Source organism: Helicoverpa armigera, chromosome 4 (genome assembly GCF_030705265.1).
Source record: "Helicoverpa armigera isolate CAAS_96S chromosome 4, ASM3070526v1, whole genome shotgun sequence".
Taxonomy (NCBI): Eukaryota; Metazoa; Arthropoda; class Insecta; order Lepidoptera; family Noctuidae; genus Helicoverpa; species Helicoverpa armigera.
This window is the reverse complement of record NC_087123.1, coordinates 12,778,630-12,803,682: the sequence shown is the minus strand read 5'-3', so window position 1 is coordinate 12,803,682 and position 25,053 is coordinate 12,778,630. Positions and strand designations below refer to the sequence as shown.

Below are 25,053 nucleotides of genomic sequence, written 5' to 3'. Positions count from 1 at the left end.
GATGCTGCAGGCCTGATGAGCCACATTAAGCTGGGTTACGTGGCACGAGTTGTAATGCCGGGTTACCTGTGCTGCGGTGCCGAGACTGGCGGCTGCAGGGGGTTAAGTGCCGTGTTAGTGGTTCAAGAGACAAAAAATATTCATTGTAGTTGTGTGAAATTAATAGGTACCATGCTCTACTATTTTTAAGTAATTTTGATTCAGGTATAAAGGAAGACAAATACATCTTTAATGAGTTTAATTTTGCTCACACAACATAAAAGTACTCACTTTCACTTTCTGTACCAATTGTTTTATGCATCTTAACCCATTGTCAACTGAATGTTATTTATTTCTCAAGAACCCAAGTATTATTTGTAAAATAACTGTTTCAAAATATTGTCGCTAATCTTAAAACATTTCCAGCTTCCGTTCCAAGACACTTTCTTCCAAGAAGACTACAATAGCTTAAAACTGCATATTATCTATCCGTCTACCTCCGAGCTATCCAAGACTCATTTAGTAAACAAAAACAAAACACTAACTCTTTGCATAACAAGTCACAGTTTATTAACACGGCAGAGATCGCCTAGGTACTAGCAGCCAGTAGCTAGGGGCGAGTGCCACGGGCCAGTAGCAAGGCAAGTTACTGGAAGAGAGTAATGCAACGCCTTTTAGAGCCGGATTTATGTCCAGTTTAGTTGATAGGGCTTTGCAGATGTTAATGAAGTTTCGTGTAGCAAGGACATCTTGAATGGCTTCTGTTTCTTATGCTAATTAATTGAAGAAAGGATATTTAAGCGCTTTTTTATCTATTTTTATACCTATTTATCTACGTCATATTGAATAGAGCTAAAAGGGAGTCTTTTGATATTGATTTTATTTGCATTATTTTCTATGGCCCGTCAGGGCAAATAAGTGTAGAATGCAGTTAGTTAAAAGTATGTGCTATATATTTGTTTTGTTTTTGCAGGTACCTATTACCCTAGATTTAAGAAAATTCAATAACATTAAATAATAACACGATCAGTCCGTAGACATATTAAAAAGTGCAAACCACCGCATATCATACCGCCTTTCATTATTTGAATATCACCTAATTTTACAAAACCGAAGTAAGATCTTAAATTATCCAGTTTTTCATACTAATAACTAAAAACACATTATTACGGATAAAAACGTGTAAAAAATATCTATAGCCCTTAGCAGTGTCGCCGGCGGCGATGCCTGCAAGGACTAAGTGACCCGCTAACTGAACCTAGCTTTAAATATCCGCTGCCATAAATAAAATATAAGATAAACAGGTTTATCGGCTTCCTGGTAAATAATCTAGGTAAACTAAGTTCATCCTTACTAATATTATAAATACTTTCACACCGAATTTTGTGAAATGTACACAGATTATCTAGATTCTGAGAAAGGACATTGGCTTTTATTCTGCGTGAGGGAAGAAGTTCCCTTGGGATGCAAGTGAAATTACATTCAAACTCTATAGAGGTATTTTTAGTATTTGTTGCCATAGTGGCCTAAGGTAAAGACAGACGGACGGATTTCGTCTCTTTAGTTAGTAGAAGATGGCAAGAATATACTTCACGACCTTCTTACATAATCCGAGTAACATCAAGCAAAACATTTTGAAAGTCACTCAATCAATTAATATCTCAAAGCGCTTACCAAGAAACTATGAAAAACTACTAAATAAACCACGCGCAAGACGATTGATGTATAAATCGAATCAGGTGTATTGTGAGGCCCAGGAGATGAATAAATCTGTGAGTAGCCCGAAGTGTATCCAGCGATATTACCGTTTTGACATTAATTGCTTCTGATTTAGACGCCGCGCCGCTAAAATGTACCCCCGGGACTGACTGCTGTTATTGTATGGGATTCGGTTGGTTTGCTTCCATGATGGATTTCGATGAGAAATGTACCTAATATATTATTATATAAACACATTATTTGTAATGAGGTACTGTGTGTTAATGAATCCTAAGAATTATATTTTCTAATCATCAAGGTACTGCGTATCTTTTTCCTCTTTAACAGTTTAAGTGATGTAAGGGTAGGTACTTTTAATATAACGATGACTCACATGATAAATCATTATTTAGACAACATACCAATATCTAGAAGCGTTTTATCAATAATCTTGCGAAATAATTATTTCGCAGCTTTATGTACATACCTCAAGGTAATACTCACTCAAACCCCAGTAATACCTACCTCCAAGTCCCTCAGTCTCGCCACACTAGTACCAATTCCATCTATTTCAATTTATTCGCCAGCGAGCGCCATTTTAGCCACCTCCGTCTAGTAATCGGCGTCTGCTACTGACTTTCATTGACAAATTAGATTGATTCTGTATTAATGTAGCGACTAAAATTACCGCGTCCGAACCGTCAAATGTTACCGGTTTGATACTCGACCAGTTATTTAATATACGGATGATTGAAATTTGATTGGAACTGGCCCACAGAATGCGCTATGTATTTAGGTTGCCACTGTCAGATTCGTTGAGCGCGGTTTGTTCCAATGTATCTGAATATCGAATTTTCTGGAATTGGTAGATAATAATGATATTGTTTTGTTTATTTGTCTTGTTCGGGTTTGAATATTCCTTGAATTGCTGCTGGAAATGACCATTATCTCGTTAATACAGGGTTTGTTAGTTGTGAGAGTGATTATTAAATTACTGCATTTGAAGTCACAGGTACCAAATAATGTTTATTAGCTGTCAAAGTAAAGTTTTTAAGTCTGTCGTATAATTACTTGGAAGGTTTGAAAGTCTTATACCTGCCTATATCTTTGAGCCATATAAAAGTTATATTCTTAAAGAAAAAAATACTTAACATTTTAAATGTTATAACTACACATCAGTCACTAGTTCTAATAAACTTGAAACAAATTCCTACAACGGAAAATACTCTCAACGTTTAGTATCATAGTAGACTGAAAGATTGCAATAATGTTGAAAAGTAACTATCGCATCGGTTACAAGTAGTTCGAGGAAACCGTTTCTTCGCGTAACTTCTACAACATTATCGAAGTAATTATAATAAGCGTTGCGAGAGACTAACGATTCAATGTAACTAGATTTATTTTTCCTAGAATATGGGTGTGGTTTGTTTAAGCACTTAAGTCCTGACAGTGTCTTTAAAGGTATCCTTTTGTCACGGGCGTCAGACGTCAGCGCATCCATTCACATATTGTGATTATTGACGCATTAGTCGCGTGTGTCTGTCACGAGATGTTGATCCTCAGCCGCACGCGACTGATATCTGTATTGGAAATGTACCTTAATAGTCGACAGTCAATAAAAAATAGTAAAGGTTCCTGCTTATATTTTTCAAAGTCAGTGAGTAAAAGTCACCTCTGAAAATCTCATCAAGTGTGTACAGCTACTCTCTTTTGTTTTTCCTTTTTATGACTCACAAATTCTAGCCAGTACTAAACTTGGTACGAGTACTTACATAATACCATGACTTAAAAGAGCTGATTTCCAAAAATTTCAAAGCACATTTCTTTACTTATCTAGGACAGCTTCATAAAGGTAATATGTATTTAATTCAAAGGATCACATAAACTATATTTAACCTTTTTAAAAGCTCAGGTATTATGCGTAGAGCCTCCAGGCCTTTGGGCTCATTCATTGAACCTTTAAAAAGGCTGAATTGGCTAGTCATCGTGAACACGTGGCGTATAGAGATGTTTTCTAGTAAAAAGATATATGGTTTGGTAACTAATAGGAAAAATAGTAGTTTGTACCGTTTTATGAATATTGAACGGTAAAAAATGACACTTATTTTTTTCTCAGAATTCAAAAAAAGATGCTACATCTACACTAGATAGGGATATAAGTACCAAGGTAAATAATAAATTGTAATAAAATGGTGTGGTCATTTTATTAATAAAATGACTTAATTCTGAAATCAGTTTGATCTTAATTGAATTAAAAAATAAAGGCTTAACTGGCTAACCAACAACTAACAGTTCCGACCACAAATAAATTACTGTTCGGATTTAAACGTTACGTCAATGGTTCATGGTTGATCCGCCGGTTGTAAACCCACAATTGATTCAATACTTCATTATTTTGCCATTGAGTATAATTTTGTACAAATATATTTTTCGTATTATCTATTATTTTCACGTACTATTGACAATTATTTAGGAGACTGGCACTGAGTAAGAAATCATAATACATAATATCAATCGGGTTTACAATCTACATACATAATTATTGAATTTCTCTGTTAAGTTCACAAAGTACGAGCGAAGCCGCGGCAAATAAGTAAACTTACCTCTTTATTCTATGACCCACAGGTAACCGCCGATAAGCGTCCCAATACACGAATAGATTAACATGTGTGTTAGTCAAATAGCTATGTTTTATCCTATGGTGTTACTTGTGTTTCAAACTACATTTTATTTTTATTTTATACAAATTTCTAAAGTACTAAAACTTTATGAGAAACACTTCTATACCTGCTGTAAAAATTGGTGAGATGTTGAAGGTATAAATGATCTGTTTAACAAATAAAGAAATAGGTTATACACTCAAAATGAACCACATAGAAACTAGACTATTTACTTAGATATATCTGGTGACCAGCTTAAACTTAGTTCAAAATTCAAGTAAAAAGGCGCAGTTAAGTCGGCGAGCTAAGTGTAACATTTTCTTAAGTCGCGAGTTGAGGGTGAATTTGTCAAGTTTCCCGATTGCACATCGAGTAGTTTGACTTACTTATGTTTGGACTCAGTTTGTCAGCAACTTGTGAGAAGCCAACGGAAATTGGTTTAAAGATGGACTGGCTGATCTAAACGTTAAAGCCTTAGAGGTTTAACTGACTTTGAAGTGCCTGAATTAATGATTGACTGTTCGGTTGACTTAGTGGATGTCATTCGTTAGTGTTTGCTACAAATATTGGTATTGCAAGTAGTTTAATCGCGGGGTCAGTTTTTTTCCAATGCATCAATTTTTCCAGTAGGTATATTGTTAGAGTTCTGAAATAAATCGTTGAACAGATAAATAGTATGCTACGTCTCATTTATAACATTTTGTGAATTTGAATACGTTGTTTGAGCTAAAGGTCATGAGAAATAATTACTTGGACTACAAAACTGCTTAATGAAATGAAAGCTTAGCAACTACATCAACAACTACCTATATGAGTATCTACAGTATCAGGTAACAAAATAACATCTAGAAATCTACACAAAAAACGCAGCTATTGCACTTCATCCTGTGTTCAAAGAAAAACACGACCACCATTGTTAAAGACAAAGAATATTTTAGATTTCAAAGCTTATTGTCTCAGCTGTTATCGAACCAGATAGTAAGAAAGTTCGCCGCGTTGCACGTTGGAACAAGTTTTACTCTCACAACGTTTCTTCAGTGCTGTTGCGAGTAGCAAACAGAACTTCAAACTGCGTGAGTTCTCCGCCTTTTTGCCAACGCCCGGGTTTAGCTTAAACACTTTAAAATACTAAAACTAAATAAATAAAGCTGTTTCTTTCCTGTTTTCTTCAGGTGAAATGGAAACAAGTTACAACAGATCTTTTTTAAACTCGGGTTAAAATTTAAAAACTCCGAAAATAAATGAAATTATTTTTATGCTGTGGTCTACTGCTTCAGCAGTATTCTTATAAAAATAATATTCACCTTAAAAATTTAAGTACTTTGAAAAATATAACCTTAATATAAAACAGATAGATGAATAAAAGCTTACTAAATTATTTATTAATAAACGTTTTATTGTAAATCAAGAGTCATATTCAACATCAAAGAAAAGCCAGCTAAAAATATTCTATCCCTTACAAAAGACAAATAAATTTTACCACCATACATACAGACAGTAAACACATACACTAACCATATTAGTGAACTAATGACACAACATATCGTTGACTAGTCGTTAGCGTGAGATAAGACGACCAGCCCTCCCGTCAATAGTAATGACCGGCTTCTTTGAACACAGGTGAAAAGGGTAACTTTACATTCAAAATCATGTTTTCAATGGCTATTTAGAGTGTTTTTCATAGTCATAACGACATATTTCGAGATGGATGTTCACTTGTCTAGCTTTGAACAGCATGTATATCAAGTAAGGACATGTATAATTTATGTCCCCGTACAATATCAAGTCGAACGACCACGCAGATAATTTGATTACACAAACAAACAATACCCGATCAGATCAAGTAAACAGATAAACTTTCCCATCAGTTCCAATGATTAATCCCGTGTAACCGGTAACCAAACATAATTTATATCTCAAGACAAAAAACACCACAAACTTTGATGAGTGAACTCAACCCTTCTGCCCGTGACGCTGAAAATTCCTCAAATACACCACATTCAGCACAACTGCATTCAAACTTTCAATCTTATAGCAAAGTACATAAAACTTTATTTCCCTTGCACATTTTTGGCTCAGCGATTCATATGCTGGTGTGAAACAAAAAACTTTACAACACGAGACGTTTTAAACTTTAACTGCATTAGAATAAGGCTACATTTTACTTGAAGTGACTCGTAGTGTTGTTCGGCGCCGGGATTGCAAACTTCTTGCTTAGCACACTTTTGTTTCGCTGATAGTGGATAAATATTATTCGGAACTAGTTTCGGCCAGTTGATTCCAGTTTCAAACAGTTGGTTTTGATTAAAAGTCATTCAGGATGTTTTTAAATTTGTGTTTCCGCGCTTGCAGGATAAAATTAGTTTGGAAATATACGAAGTAGTTTTATATTAATATTTTGGTTTATGAACATGCAGTTGTTGTTTTCAGTTCCAAAGTTCATATAATGGTACATTGTGCGTATTAAATTCTCATAAGCTTCTTGTGTTTTGGAAATTAAAATTATGTTGAAATGTTCAATTTAATGATTATAATGTTAATTCGGGTTTATCGTTCGTTGAATCGTGACAATAGCTAGCTAATAAAATACATGAAGCACTCAGCCTATCAGCGAACAACACCGCAATTAATATCACTCAACACAAACTACATAATCCGCATTGTTTACGTCCAAACAATTATAATCTATAGCAACTAGATGCAATAAACTGCTAAAATGGCCGCCACAATAACAATTGAATCGTAAAGCTGATTATCTAACAGGGTTTGCGGCAGTAAATATTGTTATAATGCACGCTCTATTCCCGGCTTGCATACAATATCCCGGTGACGGGAACAATGCAGTCCCCCGGGATCCCGGTAACGCGGGATGTGGGTATAACTTACTGTTATTAATACGTAACTGAGATTATAAAGATGCCAATTTTGGTGTATGCGGCGCTGTGAGCGCGACACAATATATTGGAGCATTTGTTAGTTGTGCCTGGAGAATCCTTTGTTGTAACTTTTTCATATTACACTTTGTACCTTATGTTTCATAAAATAATGAGAGAAATATAACTAAAACATGTTTGTGTCAAAATACAGTAACATTTTCCTGGAAATTCGTAAAATAATATTATTTTGTAGTCACGTCTTCAGCATTTGTGTAGAGAGACAAATATCATAGCAATCTGTCAATAAATAAATATGATATTATTAGTATAAAACAAATGAAAAACGTCTCTGAGACTAAAACAAAGAGATTTGTATAATTTTATTTATCGAATGTTTTACGATATTCAAAGTTTTATTTTTACGAAGATCTGAAACAAATAAATCCGAGTTATCATGGCTACTATAGAAGATACCTATGAATTGATAATTCCCAGACAACCGTGGGAATGAAACAGATTATTTTATAGAAATAAAATAACAACACAAAAGCTCTTCTCGGTATTATACCTAGATGAAAAATAAAGATAGACCATTCAATGGAAATCTTTTGGACTGCTATTTTAGTTCTTTTTTTATTATTTTCGATGTTTAAACCTTCTTGTCTATTGAAAAGCTGGATTCCTTTGATGATCGAAAGATATGGTCGAAAGAAAAGTCTTAGAAGAATGTACCGCTGTTGGTTATCTTTTTATGGGTATCTTCTTAAAATACTATAAATTCAATGTGACTATGGTTTTTCTTTGAGGGTTAAAAATACGAAGGGATAACGAAAAAGTATTTTATGGTTTTTGAAATATCGTTTGTGGTACCTATTCAGGCTTTATTATTATAAAAGAACTCAATTATTGTTCTTGGGGTTAAGAAATATAATCCAGAAACATGACAGTCTTATTTATTCAGACAGGTTATTGTGAAAATAAAACTAACTTAAAAATAAAAAAAGTTAATCATAAAAACCCCTAACAAAAATTGCATTTCAACATTATAACTTTTATACCACATCAACATTTAAGTTAATTTAGCAAAAAAAGGGTTTAAAATAATATAATATTTAATCATCATAACCAATACCATAACTACTTTCAACATAACACCAAAACTTTCACAATTTCGAAAGTAAAAAGTATAAACTCAGTGAGTGCAGTCCCCAGTTTACAAAGCCGTTGCAAAGGTCCCCACCGGGGCAAGTTCTAAAGCGCGTCGCGAAGGTGCGCGATACCGATCGCTTGTCGAAACCTGCGGAGTTACGTCCTCCGCACTCCTGAGGAAGGAATGGGAGTTCAGTTTGTTGGGACAAAGTGGCTTATTGTTCTACATGTTTTTAAGCTAGGTGTTATTTGTGACTAGATAGGCAAAATAAAGAAATGGTTTAATGGTGTAGAATATAAACAGAATTCTTTGGTCGATCGGTGGAGAAAAAAACTTTGAAAATGTATGTAGCCTTAAATACACTTTGTCCATATGTTTGCCAGTTTATTCAGAAATATTTTACATGAACCTGATAACGAACAATTATACTATTTATAAATATATAAATATCGCTTGTACAACACTTATGCCTTCGACTTAAAAATTCAACAGAAACTAAAAAATACAAAAGCACCGACCCACGCCGCACAAACAAAATTGCTTACAAAATTTAACTAAAAGTGCATAAAATAACCTGACTACAAACTGAAGACACAGATATGCTAAACTGTACAACGTTATTTACATAATCTATGGCAAGAAGGCGACCGTCGACGTGTGCCCCTTGTAAATAGAATAAAACCCATTTATCCTGGGGCTAAACTGTGCCCCGATGGATAAGGCTGGAATTACGCCGACCTGGGTTCTGGTTTCGGCCTAAATATGGTTTCGGCTGAAATTCTAACATCATTTCAGCTCAATTTGTACTAATAATTTTATAAGTAAAGCCAGTTCAAAGTTATGATTACATACATATGTATAGGTATGTATCGCTGTCTGTCTTTATGATGTTAAGACTACAAGTCGCTTGTATTTTGTTTGTTTGTAACCATGTAACATAATATTATTACCTATAGTTAAACATGTCAAAACTTCAACAGTACCTACTGAATATGAGAATATTCTGATTCAGTAAGAGTTTATTATAACCCCGTGTGTTTTCTCAGATACACAATCATCCACAGCAGCTTTCATTCGGTTTCGGCTTTCGGCCTACACACACGTCTTCACTACACAGAATCACTATGATGCAAGTTTTTAGGCGCGAACACACTTGCACATTGTTGTCACGCGCACTCGTCTGCACTCGCTGCCCTGTTTATAATACAAAAAACTCCATGAACATGATCTTTTACATTTTGAATTAAATATGAAATTGTGTGCCTGAGAATGAAGGGAGAAATGTGAGATTTTTGTTGGAAGTTCTTTGCGTGAGTTCATTAGGAATAGTTTTTAAATGATACCGCTTTATCGTGCTTTGTTTAAGGACAAATATTGTTATTTGAAACATCGTGAAATGTATAAAAGTAGAGAAGATGTTTATTTTTCAGGAAGCAGTGTCATCTTTTGGATAGCTGCAAATTTTTAAAATTGACTGATAAATTGCGAATTACATTATTCTCGCAATCCCTACATTATGTTCAAAATCAAAAGGGTTATAATTTGGTTTATAAGATTTCAATGAAAATTTAAATCTAGAGGTAGAAGGTACTCGTTATATCTACAAGCACAGTCCGCACTAATTTCTCAAGAGTCTTGCGTTTTAGGCATAAACTACCTGAGCCATAAAACACTGCGAGCTTAGCCACTAAGTAGTATTTCTTAGAAGAAAATGATACTAAGGTAGATAAATCTCTAAGAAAATTTTGCTTGAAATTGATAAAAGTGCTTTTGCATAGCCGAATTATCTCATTTGAAGATTTAGTATGAAAAATTGACATAAATTTTAGGCGAAAACCTGACTAAAGTTTAGTTGAATAGACATAAAAACTGTTTGAACGCCTACCGAGGTGTAACAGGTCTTACATTTCAAATACCTCTTTTTTGGAACTACAGTACCCCTTGAAAGGTACCACGCGATGTCGCAAATAGCCAGTACACTCGAGCACACAAGTATCTTTACATAAGCTACAACGAGTAGCGAGGCTGGAGCCCAGCGAATTCAATTCCGCGCTAAAATTCAATAATATTGCCAATCGGTGGCTACAACAGGCCATTGTGTTTCCGAAACGTTTTTGTTGTGCGCCGACGGAACGCCGATGACTCTAAACTACGGAACCACTTTCGTGTCGCGAATTTTTGACGGTCCGAAAAATTTCGCCTGAATTTTTTGCCTTTTGTTTTTTGACAAAATGTGAAAATATTTTGATGTGAAGTTTTCTAAGGTATTTGATAGGATCATATCCATTTTTTATGACATCAAACCAAATACTGAATGATCAATTTGTGCAAAAATACATTCATAAGGTTAGATTTTAGGCTAGATTTATTTTCTTAAATCTTTAAAAGCTTTTACTATTTACCCTTCACCTAGCCTACCTGTCCAAAGCCTAACATTTATAAATAAATCTCATTCATTTCGTAAGCCAATCAGTTTACTTTTCTATACGTGATAGCTCGCTATTTGAAAACTATAATTATGTATTTACCGATTCTATCGTACACTGTACTTGATTGATAGCCGCATAGACTTTATAACTTTTAGACTTGTCATTGGTATTTATATTTATTCACTTATTGTAGCTACTAATTATTGAAATGCATTAGCAAAAAATATAATTGTTGAGTTTTCAGAAGGCTATTTGAGCCCAGCTGGCTCTTTTTGCAAGCGTTAGTGTTATCTTATATCAAAACTCTTAAAAAACGAGAACTTCGGGAACAGGACATTCAGAAAGACACGATATTGCTTAAATAAACACCAATAAAAGGAAACGGTTTTTATATTTAATCGAAATTCTTTTAAAATATAATTACACACTTAATTCATAACAATTTTTCTTCGCAAAAATATGACACATTACCACATAAAATATTCGCCAATAAATCTCTCTTATCACTTGAACTTAAATTATCTCCAACCCGAACATCACAAAAACTTGAAATTCTGTCCTGTCTAGACGTTATGTGGTCTACATTTCACAGGAGCGTAATTAAGCGACTGGATTAGTTCGCGCGAGATTAATCTAACGATTTTAGATAGTAAATCACTTAGCATGATTGAGACGACTTGATTAATATTGAACTTATACAACTATGTATACTATTTGCTTATTTGTATGTTGCTTCAGGTGTGTTTCAGATTCACTGTTTACACTTATCTATTTGTGTACCTTTAGATAGGTATTGGTTTCATAATTTCCTGGAATAAGATTCAGAATTATAATTCAGAACTCAACTGATTGTCGATATTTTATTTCATGATAATGGGTAAGGTATGCTTGTGTGTGTAAATATACATGCATTTTGTCTGTATATACGTAAGCTCGGGAGCTCTCAGTAGTGACTAAATTGCCGAACTATCAAGGACAATATCATGTCAGGTCATATGACATTTAAATTTATTTTTAAACATTAAACTTATATGTCCTTTACCTCTATTGAAAATATGACTTTGACATATAGTATATCAAGATCATTTTTATAATTACAAGTTTAATTTCAATTACCAGTATCAAACAAACAAGCAGTGATTACGTCATTAGTTAAAATTGCCCACCAGCAATTACTAATAACAATTACGTGTTTCAAGGTTAAAATTAAATTTAACTTGAGTGTGGGCGTTATATTTGGAGCAGAGAAACCAATCATGTTTCATATTACCGTTGTTTCGCTAACGATGTTATGACTTAACTTGTAATTTTGTGGGCCAAATCGTGTGTGAACGTTGATTTGTTCGCTATAGTTTATTTTTTTATGGGTTAATTAGTTAACAATATAGGTCCATGAGTGGCCCATTAAAGGCGGGTATTTATAGCTGTTTAATTTAAAGCCTTATTATAACATACTAGTTTGTACCAGCAGTTTTACCCCTGTTACCTATAACTTACCTATGTTAATCAGGCATAGTGTTGATCCTCATCAGTGAAAGATTTTTTTCAAATCGGTTCAGTAGCATTTAGGGTACAAACAGACAGTCAAATGTTTCCTGTTTATTATGTAAGTATATACAGATATAGATATAGATTAGGAGAAGATACATACATAGATAAAGGAAGAATAAAATTGAAGTCAGATTAGATGACTTTGGTTTGGTTTGGTTTTTAGGTTGATAAAAATTTATAAAGATCCCACATAATCAGGTGGTCAAACACTTCCGATTACTATCCTCCGATGCAGCCATATGTCTGACAAAGTAAGTGGGGGTAATAATGAGCCGACGAGGCAGGTCAGGGGTGCCAAACATTAGCTCAGGTTAACTGCACGGCGCATGCGCGGTCATCGCATTCTCTTAAACTCCTATTCGTTGAGTTATGGGTGATTAGTTCGTGATATACTGGTGATTTTGTAAGAAGTTTTTTTTTATATAATTATGCAGGTTGTAGACTTAGGAAAGTATTTAGAAAAGACAAATAATTATGCTAATTGTTATGTACCAAAAGAGAACCAAGAATAATCTGCTGTTACTATAAATAATATAAAATTTGTGTCACCATTCCATCAAAGTTGTCCCAAAAGGGCTTCAGCGTGTAGGCTTCGCTCCCACGTTCGCCTCCCAAAAATTCGGGACTCTATAGTCCCGTGGTCTGGTGGAGACATACATATAAATAAATATTAAAATATTTGTACTGTACATTATTTGGCTGTATATTTTCACACTAAGTATCCTGATACGTTTGACACAAGCGTTGATATAACATCATGTCCTAACTAGAGGTAAATTAACTCTATGCCATTATTTACAAATCTGTCTTACAAGCAAACCCTGAAAGCAAACTAGTCCAGTATAACCTAACATATCGAGTGTAACGATCTCGGTATCAAAAGCCTTCGTCCTGTCAGCCATCGCAAATACAGCCTCCCTATATTTGAAAGGCACAGGACTGGAAACTTCGCTTATATAGGTACTGTGTGTTCCCGTAAATCCAATATTATCTCAAATAGGAGTTTGGAATTTGAGTTTGTTTATGAACAAAAGAACTGAACCAGTTATGAGGAAATTTTAAAAGGAAATAAGTAGGTCATCATCCTCCAAGCCTTTTCCCAACTATGTTGGGGTCGGCTTCCAGTCTAACCGGATTCAGCTGAGTACCAGTGCTTTACAAGAAGCGACTGCCTACCTGACCTCCTCAACCCGATACCCCTTGGTTAGACTGGTGTCAGACTTACTGTTATGAAAAGAAATAAGTAGGTTAGGTCGAAAAAGATTTTGAACGAATATCGGTAAACTACCTAGGTTTTATATACCTACCAGTATTTAATATGATATCAATGGCATTTTTCAGCACATGGAATTATGAGACCTAGGGTATAATTAAATGGTATATAATTGCCAAATATAAATGCTATCAAAACCATTGAGTGTCCATGTCCATTCGCAATCACAAATCTTATGTTAACTAGGTAGCAGAGATAATTAAGCGAAGTCCAATTACGCTGCGTACCTAAATCATATGAAGCAGACGGTAATTATCAAATTTTCGCTAAACCCAAACAGATTAGTGTGGCCATAATCACGACACACTGAATTCGCATGATACTGCCACATTTATTATATCCTGGAATAATGACTGCGGTATTTATGTGTTTATTGGGACTAATACTTAAAATTATTATAATCTCATAGGTCTTAGCTGGTTAATATTAGTTGGTACTAATATTATTAATATTGCAAGTGGTGGTCCACTTGCAATATTTATTGTACTTGCACTATCTACACAAAAGAAAACAATTGATCTCGAGAGATCACACTAATGTCGACTCTTTAAAACAAGAAATCTTTGAGTATCGTATAGATTCGGGACTTTTGAAAATGCATAGGTAATATAATTTAAAAATCCTGAATTCGTCGATCTACTTCCCTGCGCATACATTAATCATACAACTTTTTAACCCAAATAGCTTATTTTCAAGTGCACAAAAATTGAATGATAATAAAAATTACTGTAATTATAGGAAACATAATTCTTATTTCCTTAAATATCATCAACTGAATCACATACAAACCAACAATCCAAGTTAAAGCCATTGACAAAAGATTATCCCCCATCTCTGGTCCATGGTGTAATAACGAGAGGTATCAAACGCTGCCGTTTTCCGATATTGATGAGTCGAGAGCTGCCGTCCACCGCGCTATGAATCACTGGCATTACCTGATGCCGGTACTATGAGATGTGAGATAATCGACTGATAGAACGGTTGGAATACATTGCTTGGTCAACGGGTCAATTAATGGTACGTATAAAAGTTACGTCGTTAATCAATGTGTATTTTTTTGTATAGTGATTGCCGCTGATTTTGTGTTCAATATAAATAGAAAAAAAGAACTAAATTGAATAACTAAAACTGAAGTATTTATGATAATAAACTACTCAGTTCACTGGCTAGTGAGCACGTCATTTTTTCTGTAATATATTTGTAAGAGTAAAGTCATTCAAAACCTGCAGGACGATCATTTAATCAACATGTTAAGTTTTCTTCTTAAGAACATATTGGTCATTAAAGCCAACATAATATGTACAAAAAGACACAAAAACACCCTAACTCCTTTAGTAAAATCACCACCAAACTCAACACGCAATGTACTTCATCCACCTCTACACAACCGGCAGTTGTTATCGCTTTACCGAGCAGTATTGGTGCAACGCATCAGGCGAAACAGCGTGATGTATGCAGCCGCTGCAGCGTTTAAATTTAATGCTTAATGAGCTCGAAACATGCTGCTCCAGGATTAACAAGAACAAACCGATTTAGTAGACGCTGTAGCTTGATTGTGGTCGACCGTTTTGGGGCTATCACTCAGTTTTGTACGAACAAAGTAATAATTGCTTATTGGAAGTTCGACTTTTTTGCCAATAACTATAGGATCGGACCCGATCGGACTGAGGTACTAACTTTGAGTTAAAAGTTTATTATCAAAGCTGGCGTAAAAGTGAATAGTAAAATAATGTAACAAAAAGTTAATTCAAAACCATGACACTGAAACATAAGACTAGAAATACAATTTAAAAAGTATTAATCACAGCACCTAGTTCAACGTTCCAGAAAAGTCGTCCGCAACAAAAAACAAATGAGGCATTAGCATTTTTCTTAAAAACAAAAGAACTCATAGTGTCAGCTGTTCATTTTCCCGCGCAGATTGTAAACGCCATTGAGAAATAACGGCTATCAATTGAACAAGGCTTTGTGTATTCTTGCAATAAAACAAACTATTCCCTGACTCTGTAAGCAATGCATTTTTATTCAGCAAATTTTTATAATAAGGAACTTTTATCAGAGCACTCATTTTTACTTTAAAAAGTTATAAAAAGATGTGGAATCATTTCCAATAACTAGACGTTTTATAAAAGGTTTTTGAAGTATTTTTCTGTGGACGTTAATTGGATACTGAAATAATTCTTTCGTCTAGTCTCGGAGTATCATACTGTTACAGCCTTTTTTACCGTCCCACTGCTGGGCACAGGCCTCCACATGGAGAAGGTTTGAGCATTAATCACCACGCTTGCTCAATGCGGGTTGGTGATTTCAGACTTTATAGTCCAGGTTTCCTCAAGATGTTTTCCTTCACCTTTTTATCAGCCATTGGTGTCTAAGTATACTTAGAAAGTACATACAAACTTAGAAAAGTTGCATTGGTACTTGCCTGACCCTGGAATCGAACCCACACCCTCATACTCGAAAGGTTGGTCCTTTACCCACTAGGCCACCACGACTGACGGAGTATCATACATGAAATAAAATTTTAATTATCTGTTACGATTTCTTCGATATTGTTTCACGACTTTCTCGTACGTTAATTTTCTCATAATTTCAACGCCGACGATAAATTAATTTTGGAATTTACAAACAATACAATACAAATAGGATAACAGACACAAAGCCGTATTTAGCCGCTACAATCAATACGTCCAAGCCGAGCACAATACTAGTTAACCCCGCTGTCAAAGTTGCTAACAGTCGGTTAAACCATCTCTAAACATTAGCGAAACAGAACTAAGTTTACGATGATGCTGCCCCAACTGCAGTAATTCCATCGACTCGCCGACTGCATAATGCATCTCTGCACTTACACTGTGCACCTCTCACGATGGCCCGCCGTCAGGCGATCCGTGCGCTTCATTTAACACGACCATTCCACTTGCACGACCATCCATTGCTGCTTTTGTACGGTCCACAATTTTAGCTGTTCCATATTCAAGCAGTAATGTATGTTGAATTTTTATGATAAAAGTTAGTGTTGGTAAAAATGACGGTATATTCTAGTAGAGGTTTTGGGAAGCGCTCGTTGCAAAAGCAATAACTCGAGTGTGCATTGACGAACGCGTTTCGAGTGTCGGCCTCTTAACTAAGACGGAGATCGGTTTGAATGCCTCTTTGTTGTCGGGACGTTACGTTACTGTTTCTTCTATCGGATCCAGCCATTGTGGATTCATGGGTTTACTGTCGGCGTCAAATTAGACCGTTTTTGTGTTTCAGTTAAGAGCAAGCTGTGAGTTTCAGTTGTGAATGGTTGTGCTTTTGTTGCAATTTGTTTTTGGTTGCGTAGGATGACTTATGTTTTGAGAATTTTATAAATATTGCATTATTGTTGCTTAGTTTGTTTGCCGTTTATTTGGAAAAGGTGCATTTAACCTAAACCAAATGTAAACAATTACCGTTTGCCTTTCAATTTTGTATAATTGTTATAGACTACAGAAGTTTATTTTTATTACTTAATTAATAATACTTTCAAAGAAATTGACACAATTAACTTTATTAACTTCATATGATTTCCGAACAATTTCTTTCGATATCCCAAAACTGAGATCCCAAGATCAAAGTGGATCTTATCAAATGAGTCCACTCTCACACTTAAGACGAATGCAAATTGAAGAATTGGATTAGCAAAGATTCCATTAAGGCTTGCTTCGTCACAATTATCAGGCAAGTTCAATTGATTTAGGCTAAGCTATTAGCCGGGGGCACTCGGACCTGACCCAATTATATCACGTAATTGCCAGCCGACCTTACAAATTCCATACATTATTAAACGTTTTATTACAATTTATGGCAATAACCGGACCGTTAAGTGTGTTTATATTTGAGGTTAATAAGGGATGTGAAATTGTAATTGGAAATTAATTATTTATTGACCATTATGGATTTTAGGTTATCAGTTTCGTGGTTGTTAATGTATATACGTGCTGTTGACGTGTGGATTGATTTAAATTAAACATATTTACATAAAAATTCTAAAATTGTTTTTTCTAACAGAACATTGCATTAGTTTTTGGCCTATGTAATATTCTGTCTATTGATAGCTATTAAAAGAGATTGGAACCAGCAATTGCTTTTTCAAAAAACTCTTCTAGGGAACAAGCAATCCAGCTAATAATTAATTTCAGTTGCGTCCGCGAGCGCCCACTGAACGATGTGAAATCGCCCCGCTACGTACAGAATTTTGATTGCTACGTACATGCTACGCGGCTACGCCGTAGCGCTACGGCCTACGAGCTATTTCGTGCATACCGTAGTATGAATAATGCGATCGTTGGGTTTCAACGATCGATATTTTGAACATTAAAATGGGTTAATCAGGTGAATTACGTCATAAGCGATATTTTATTTGAACTGATATTCACGTTACTATATTTTAATTTTTCAATAAATCTTCACAAATAATTTGCAAAATATTTGATATTCATTACCGATGCAATATTTTACAATAATATCGTACATTGCGTGACTAATGAATATGAAATCGTTTTGTTCATTTTACATTTTGATACGATACTCGAGTGTAATAAACTGTAATAAATTGCAATCAGCTACTTATTACCCGTTGATGCTGAGTTGATGATGATGGAAGTTTCAATATTAATTACATACATACTTTAAAATAATGATCACCTCAACGATCAGTATTTCATTGTGTAATGGCTGTCTTTATGAAAAATACATTAAAAAGAACTGAAAATTCTATATTACCTTCCTTTACGCTTTTCATTTTCAGACAATGTTTCACCCAAAACATGACATTCAAACCAAAAATATAAATTCAGAATATTATCCGGCTCAGTATTTGTAACAGAATTTCTATAGCTACTATAGCCAACAAGAATTACAAAAATACCAATAAAAAACACTTTAATACAAGAAATAAAAATAAAATTATGAATCCTTTTCCCAGCCCCAATGGAAGTAATTCTAAAGAACTATGTAATTAACCAAGCGAAGTACTTCTCGTACAAAAATCCTTCGACTTCGAATTGCAAATTAATCGTCTCACTTGGCGCGGTATCTTTCGTTGCGCGCTTAGTTAGATTTATGGCAAACGCCTGCCACGGTTAAGCAGCAATGGATACTGAATATTCTGAATATTGCACTTTTATGCATATGTGGAACTGTATGTATTCATAAGCCGATTGCAGGAGAATTGTGGATTTTATTCTTAACAGAACTATAAAGTAAAAATCAAAGGTGCATTTTGACGAACCAACGACCATATAACGAGGCTCTTGAAAGGCGATATCGTACGAGATTCTGAGCGCTTATCATACTAAAGGACCAAGTATAGCAATAGGACCAATTTTTTGGTTAAAAAACAAAGAAGGTAATAGACCATTTATGTTGTTGCCTCTACTGCAGTTTATTAGTTTTAAGTATTTTATTAGAGTAGGAGGTGTTTCAATATGATTGTAAAAACAAAAGCTTTAAATTCTTTTTGAGATTCTCTGGGTAAGTCTATGACTGGAGGAGTACACTCTGATAGCACTTAAGTATTAGCTATCTTTTGAAGGTCATTCCCAATTTAATTATATAAGACCAGAGTATTTAAATTTCACCATCTGCCGAAAAGTACATTAACATAAACACAGTCCCCCAAAAAAGTAAAGTCCATCTATTATTTAAATATCTTAATCCGTGCAGCGATTAAAACAGCTGCAAGGTTGAGAGCAAGTTAAACGAGTTTTAGGAAACAGCCGATTGATTTATGAAGTTAACTTTGAGATAGTTTAGCGGTTCGTATTTCCTCGATTACCTTACTGAGATTTGGGTCTCGGTTATCTGCATGACCTGTGTCTGAGATAAAGTGGTAATAGGAAAAGTAGTTCACGACTTTCTTGAGCAACTTATTTTAAATGGAAAATGGGGTGGTCGCGGAATGTTTGGTGAACGGTTGCAGGTGGCTTTTAGTGATTTTTGACTAGATCATCTAATAAATTTATTAACAGGCGTTAAGGTGCCTAATGAGGATTTTGTCTCTACTCTCTAGGTTTTGTTTTCATGATTGCTTTGCCGACTCATTAATGCAATTATGATCATTGATGAATGATTGATGAATCGATGATGATGATCATCCTAATATCTCATCAAAATACCTATTGATAACTATATTTTCCTGATCAAATGTCAAACTACAGCAGGAAATCCCCTAATAAATAATTGTATCACGATCTAATTCCGTCATTACATTCATCAAAAGGGCCGTCTTACTAGCGCCGGTGGACAGCGCCATCTATCGGCGCGCGGCGGCAGTTAATCTCGTCTCGGCCATTTGCCGGGACAAATCACCTCCCGCTCTGCACTCTAAAACTTCGTAACGTATTGCTTTCAATTTTACTGACTGTACGTTTCTTTGTATGCCAGATTACGTTAATGATTCATGGTAGCGATTTGTTATAGTGTACGTGATAAATCGATTTATTGATATCGATTACTTGTTAGTTTAGATTTGTGAAGTTGAAGATAAATAGTTATAATACTTTTCTGATATGCTGTTTAAGAATTGGTTTAACGTTTCCAGAAGTGTTAACTTGGCTGTGAATTCCTTATTCGGGTGACTGGCCGGATTTACGGAAACTTAACTTTTACAATTTTTCCAACGTATGAAGTACATATTTTCAGCATTAAAATTACACTTACATCAAAATTACAACTAAAGCTCCACTTCACTATAAAACTTAACAAAATCATGTACAAATACTACGAACATTTTATAACACAAAAATGAAATACGAAACTCCGCTACATAGCGTATTTATCCATCCTTTAATTCTTTCAACTATTCCGCAGAAGAAAATGTAGGAAACTGTAGGTACACGGCTTTTACAGTTAATGTAAACACTAGCAACTAATTACTGCTTTTACACGCTCACTTTGACTTTAAATAGTATTAGCAGCAGCAGTTACTGCTATAAATTGCAGTTCTTTAAAATGTGAGCGAAATAAAATAGGTATTTATGGAAGAAAAGGTGTATGCGCGTTGAGTAACCGGTGACGCTCAACTGTGAACGGTCTCGTGTTCTTTTGTTAAGACTTTGTGTCATAGTAGTGGTTAGTGCTGGACGTTTTCTAAACTGTTTGTTTGTTTTGTAAAAATCAAGCAGTGTTTTAATTTCTTTATTTACGTACGTTTTACGTTTTAGTCCCGGTTGTATGTAAGTGTGATGAATATCTAACATTTTGTACTCCAGCAAACTTCCAACATTGCAGGTTTTAATCTGGGGTTTCATTTTGGCATTTTAATATTAATTTTTTTTATACTGCTGAAAAGAGTTTCAAAGGCAGGTATAATAATAATTTCCCAAGCATCAAAAATGATAGAACTATGATTGAAATGAAACTCAAATCACTCTTTCGTAATACTCAAAAATCAATAAAGATCGCAGAATAGAACAAATCCACTTCAAAAATAAATTCTAAGAAACTTTATCACTCTTCGTTCGGTACAAAAGAACCCTCAAATAATACTGTAACAATAAAACTGGACCAGGAACTATTTCTCCACATAAAACTGATTGAAAAGAACAAAGGTCCTCACAACGACAAGTCTCTACGAACAATAATTTAATATAGACGAAGAATCATAAAGTATAATTAAAAATTCTTCCGATAAAAAGTCTTTAAAGAATCTCACAAATTGGAAAGTTATTAAATCAAACTATCGAGCTGTAACATCCGCTATACCAACGTACCGCCCCGTAGATTTCATTAGACTTAATTGAAAAATAAAAAGAATTCCTTTACTTACATCGCATTCAGTCTTGCCTGCCATCCCGCAGTTTAGTCTACAAATGCTATCGTCTCTTCCTCATCCTGACCGAATATAAACTCTTCTATTTTACTTAAAACCGCAAACCTATCATCTTACACATAAGTTTTATTTTCGTTTATCATCGAATCAGATCTTACGACCTTTTCTCCAGAAGTCACTTAAACAGTGAGATCAAAATCTTCAATACGATTATAGACTTTAGATTTCAGTAATAAAATTCTTTTCTGTTTGCGCGTTGGTTTTATAAAAAGATCTTCTAATACCGAGGGGAAAGTTGCCAGTACTAAGTGCATCGAGATCGGTGTACGTGCATCCGCCGACGATGTCAGTTGGAAATTTCTCGTTACCGCAATAATCCACCATCGGGTATAGCGTTTTGCAATATTTTACAATTTCACGTGAGCGCTCAGAAGCGGCCGGCTCGCAAAGGAAATACTTTCATACAATTTCTTTGAGCTGGTATATTGTGGCCGGTAACAAAGAAGATTCTTAGCACTTGTCCGTCGTAATGCTGTCGAACTGAGTGCAGACTCACGTGCATTGTTGCTGACGTCACGAATGCTCAACTTAATTTGAAATCAATGATAGTAGAAATACGTGTGTTATAAGTTTTAGCGATAATTCTATGTAAAAAAATATAGAATGATATAGTTTTCTAGCAAAGCACTTAAAATTTGATGGAAGTAGCTTGAAGGATATAAAAATACTCGTACATAAAGCCAAGAAGGTAATAAAGAAATCAGCTCGTGTAGGTAGGAGGCACATACGTAAGGCACATACACATAAATACTTAGAAGTGGGAGGTGCAGTTTAAATATTAGCAGAGCAGAGACGTTACGCCCGGTGCGTGCGCGAATACGGAATGAAGGGCCCGTTTGAACTGGCGCAGACTTTGCTCACTTTTACCTTACCTTTTTGTAAGTTCGAGCAGTATCACAAATAGAAAAAAAATGTACGTTACAATTTTGTTGAAACTAAGGAGACGGTGAAATGATATTTTTAACGAAGTTTTGAACCAGTATTTTTTCATGTGCATTTTAATGATGGTGTACATTATAAAACAAAGAAACAAACTGTACTGCTGTAGTTCAAAGTTGAAAAGGATAATGTAGTACAGAAATAAAATAAAAAGGCCAGACATAAACAACCTAAGAAGCTCAAGAACTCAAGGTCAAACCGCACGATCAACTAAAACAAGCAAACTCAATAAGCTGACACCCAAAGGACCAGTTTCAAGAAATAACATAATCTCAAGTCATAAGCAATAATAATAGACAAGCAATAAATAAAGTTTTGATGACAAATCCCGTGTTTACGGCGCCCTCGCTCCGAACACAATATAATACTAATCCCCGAACGACTTCGCGATATGTTTACACACGACTTATGATACTATAAACTGATGCCTTGTATTACAACGAATATTATAAGCAAAATCTTTATTGTTTCTAGACATTTGTTTAACTTTTTTTGTGATTCAGATTGCTTGTTTTGAATTAGATGTGATCGTGATTTTTAATTTTATTGACAGTTTGAGTGTTTTTAAGTGATTGAAGTTATGTTCAGAACTTGTTAGCATTATGGCCAATGTTTATTAAAAAATAAACATTGGCTAAGATTTTGTTTCAGTATTTTTTTGCTTTTTGAGTTTACACTTACCTAACACAGATTGGAGTGTTTGATTTTGTCTGCCAGAATTATCTATAAATAGGACAATTCCGCATTATTCTAATTACTTAACGTAAACCAAAACGTACAAAATAAACAAGACAAGAAAAGAAACCGCTATTGACAAAATAAATGACAAAACAACTCAAATTTCCCGTACAAAAGGGACCAAAAAATACATTTTCCCATAATTACATATACGGGTAAATATGGGCTGCCACACAAGGAGGCTTCGTCTCGTTTCATATCACAAGACCCTCCCGGCTGTTACTGAAAAGCGATATTGAAATCCCTGGAGGCTGCGAGTGCCGTCGAAACATTGTTTCAGATTCAGGTGTCAAATTTTCCATTGTCTTGTCAGGAAACATGAAATAAGCTCCGGCGGGTTGCTTCTTTTTGAGGTAGGTTCGGTTTTTTTAGTTTGGGCTCATTTTTTTGGTTGGGCTGTGCTTTTTTTATTTTATCCAGTGCTTTCGATACGCAAGTGAAAGCTAAACAAGTGTGGATACTTCTAGCTAAATGTTAAAAAAAATAAACTAAAATGGAGTTTGTTGGCATATTTTAGGTACTCAGCAGAAGTTTCGCTATAATGTGTCTAGTTGTTTTCTTGCAATTGAATCAATTTTAACGTCACCCCTAAAGTTTCTTCTTTAAAAGCCATATTATTTTACTGAACTCAGAGGGACATTATTTCATTGCAAAATACATTCGTTCGAACGTAAATTGAAACAAATATCACATAACACTTACATTTCACATAAGAACGAGAAATATGAGTCTCCCTGGAGGTGGAAAAAAAGTAGCGTTGCGAGCTCTATGTCTACGGCTTTAAAAATGCCTTATGTTTAACGCTTCATTATTCTAGAATATTCCAATACCACAAGATCCGCCTTAAGGCAGCTGAAATTACACGGGATTGCAACTCGCGGGATCAGCTTTGAAACCTTCCAGCTAACGTCAAAAAGAGCACTACGTAGGTATTTGAAAAAATCCCCGGTCGAGACAAAGACGCACTACACATTCGCGCACCCCTCCCCCACTCAATTGTCCTTACATCTTACATTTCTGCATCATATTCCGTCGCAATGAAAAGTAAAAACATTGCAGATAGAATTTGTGTAGTTGTAATTTGTACCTTATGGTGATGGGTTAGAATTGAATTTGGTTTGCGGTTGTAATTCAGTAAATTCAGATGCAGGGAAAGACGAGAGTGGCTGAATTGAGGTGGAAGCCAAAGTGCGGAATAAAAGTGACGAGCTCGACTCGAATGGAATAAAGTGAGCGCTGTTGGCGAATTGGCGGCGACTCGTTTCACTGCGCTGTTGATTGTAACATCGATTATAACGTTCATATTTTATTTGATCAAGTAAATTAAGCTTTTTGACTTATATGGTTGAGAGATTTTATTTAGTTGCTATTTTCTTTTAACTGTTGACTTATTTTTCAATTGTTTATTTTATTCATTTATTGTTTACAATTTATTAAGTTGTTTTTTAAAGTCAGAAAACTCCAGGTAACTTTTGACGATTGGATATTATGTTATGACTTTTTTCTGTTTTCTGGGCAAAAATGCTTGTACTACAATCACCTCCGGATAGCGTTTTTGATTGTTCTAAGGTTTTCTGAATATATTCGAAATATGAATTTATAATAATTACATTACGATTGGGAAATGCAAATATAAAATATTAATTGTAACACATTTTGTGTGAATTTGAATTATGATCCGTATCCACCAAATGATTATCTGCATACAACATAACGAAATATAGCACAAAGCTTGGTTTATTATCATCTGCAATAACATAAGCATGCTTAATCACACTATAAGCATACTGAACAGGGATTATAATTGTTAATGCCGTAGTTCCACTGGTCCTTAATGCACGCGCGCCACAATCCTCATTACCGGCAATCCGGTTATATTCCCGGGCAATGTGTTCCCGTGAA

General features: G+C 34.8%; 1 protein-coding gene across 1 annotated transcript in view; it reads right to left on the bottom strand.

Moving 5' to 3' along the window:
* Nucleotides 1–25,053, bottom strand: part of LOC135116764 (lachesin-like) — a 95,041-nt gene that overhangs the window by 61,004 nt on the left and 8,984 nt on the right. The window lies entirely within an intron of this gene.